A 2,609-nucleotide genomic window follows, 5' to 3' on the forward strand; every position below is an offset into this window, starting at 1 on the left:
CCCAGAGTCTGTCATACAGAGTGAAGTAAGTCAGAAAGTGAAAAACAAATACCGTATGCTAACACATATATACGGAATCTAAAAAAAAAAAAAAGTTATGATGAACCTAGTGGCAGGACAGGAATAAAGACGCAGATGTAGAGAATGATCTTGAAGACACGGGGAGGGGGAAGGGTAAGCTGGGACGACGTGAGAGAGTGGCATGGACATATATACACTACCAAATGTAAAACAGATAGCTAGTGGGAAGCAGCTGCATAGCACAGGGAGATCAGGTCGGTGTTTTGTGACCACCTAGAGGGGTGGGATAGGGAGGGTGGGAGGGAGGCTCAAGAGGGACGGGATATGGGGACATATGTATGCATAGGGCTGATTCACTTTGGTGTACAGCAAAAACTAACACAGTATTGTGAAGCAATTATACTCCAATAAAGATCTATTAAAAAAAACAATTTGTGGGGGCTTCCCTGGTGGCGCTAATAATTAGTATATCTTTTCAGAGAACTAACAACACAAGGTAGTACAGGTTGTGTGTTACCCGACTGATGCAAGTGGTGAGTGCTATGGGGCAACCTAGGCTCCATGAATCACCCTGTTTCCTTGTGCAATCAGGGAAGGTTGCACAGACAAGATGAGTCTTGAATTGAATGAAAAAAAAAAACCAATTTGTGGACGTATTTTAAACCTCCATAATAATTAGTATATCTTTTCAGAGAACTAACAACACAAGGTAGTACAGGCTGTGTGTTACCCGACTGATGCAAGTGGTGAGTGCTATGGGGCAACCTAGGCTCCATGAATCACCCTGTTTCCTTGTGCAATCAGGGAAGGTTGCACAGACAAGATGAGTCTTGAATTGAATGAAGAATAAGGTCAGAAGATGCCTGCCAGAGAGAATCAGGCAGGCATTCCAGTTGGTATAGACAGAGTGAATCAAGTGGGAGGGAGGTTCCCACCTTAGATGTCAAAGTCTCAGACTACGTACTCCATGTTACCTCCTATAGTTTCCCATCCACCACCATCCATACTCCCGACCTCCACCATCTAGGCAGTCTTGGAAGTTTCCCTTTTGCAACATTTGATTAGACTGTGGACCAGTGACTCCTCCTCCCCACCCCAATTCTTTTTCCAAATTGATTTTAATATCCTGCTTCATCACTGTACACCAGGTGTGTGGGGGAGGGAGTGGGGGGAGGGAACAGACACCTCATTTTTTTAGTTTATAGGTCACTGGTTCCTGGGGAGTTACAGCCAGACCTGTAAAGGACTGCACATAATCTTCAGATTGTGGACTTTGGAAGGAATGCAGTACCTGCTTGGAACGTGAAAATAGGGTGTGTCCTATATGTCAGAGGAAGGGGATATATTCATATATATATATATATATATGTGCACACACATATATACACACATATGGATATCTCGATGGCCAGAGGAATGGACTGTAACAGGGTTGTCCACCAAAGTACATTCTTACCTTCTTCCTTTTTTACTAGAACTGCCAAGTGTTAGCTGGATCTGTGGTTTCCCAGCTAGAGAACTTTACCTCCCACCTTCCCAACAGTTAGATGTGGCTGTGTGTCTAACCAGGTCAACGGAATGAGGAGAAACGACGTGTGCGACCTCTGGGACACACTCCTAGGAGTACTGAGATGTGCACCCCTTTCCTTTCTGCCTTTTTGCTGGGCTAAGATACAGATGCGCTGACAGGTTGTGGGATGGTGGTTACATATGTGGATAGCAGTGCTGCCCTCCTAGTCCTGGACCAGTATATGAGAGAAAAAAACAAAACAAAAACTATCTTGTTTCAAATATAATAACTTTGGGTTACAGCAACCTAATCTGTATTCCAAAGAAAAGCTAGGCCTAGTTTTGGAAAAGAGTATTAAATATTCCTTTCTCCAAGGGGCAAGGCAGAGCCATTCCTGAACACATGGAAAAGAAACTTTTGCTATTCTAAGTCAGCGTTTTGACCCAACTAAACCCAATACATAATCACCGTACACTTAATTTGAGCCAATACAGTGTGAGATATTACAGAAGAAAAGACATAGTCCTGCTCAGTGCTCTATTTTTGGATCGTTACATAATAGAAGAAATAAACTTCTATTTTGTTTAAACTGATGTATTTTAGGTCTTTGTTATACCAAAGAGGATGCTTAGACTTTATCCTAAAGAACATACATTGTTAGAATTTGTTGGAAAACCAGAGCATAATCACAAAAATAACACTTCAAAGCAGTGCGTGCCCAATGGGGAATATGAACAAAAAAAGACTCTCTCAGTGTGGAGAAGCTCAGAAGGGTTTAGGAGATTCTGAAGAAAACGAAAACTTAGTGATGAAAATGGCATCACTGAAGGCAGGAATATTAATGCTCTCCTAAACCAACCAACCAACCAACCAACCAACCAACCAAGCAACCAGCCAACCAAGCAACCAACCGCAATGTAACTTTTCTCTCAACTATTCTGGTAAATGAGATAAGAAACCCCTGTTTTATGAAAAAAGGTATTTTTTTCTTTTAAAAATAAAAAAAATTATAATAATAAAAGAAATACAAATAAAAACAAAAATAAACAAATGCGACCTAATGAAACTTAAAAGCTTT

Source organism: Physeter macrocephalus, chromosome 9 (assembly GCF_002837175.3).
Source record: "Physeter macrocephalus isolate SW-GA chromosome 9, ASM283717v5, whole genome shotgun sequence".
NCBI classification, from domain to species: Eukaryota; Metazoa; Chordata; class Mammalia; order Artiodactyla; family Physeteridae; genus Physeter; species Physeter macrocephalus.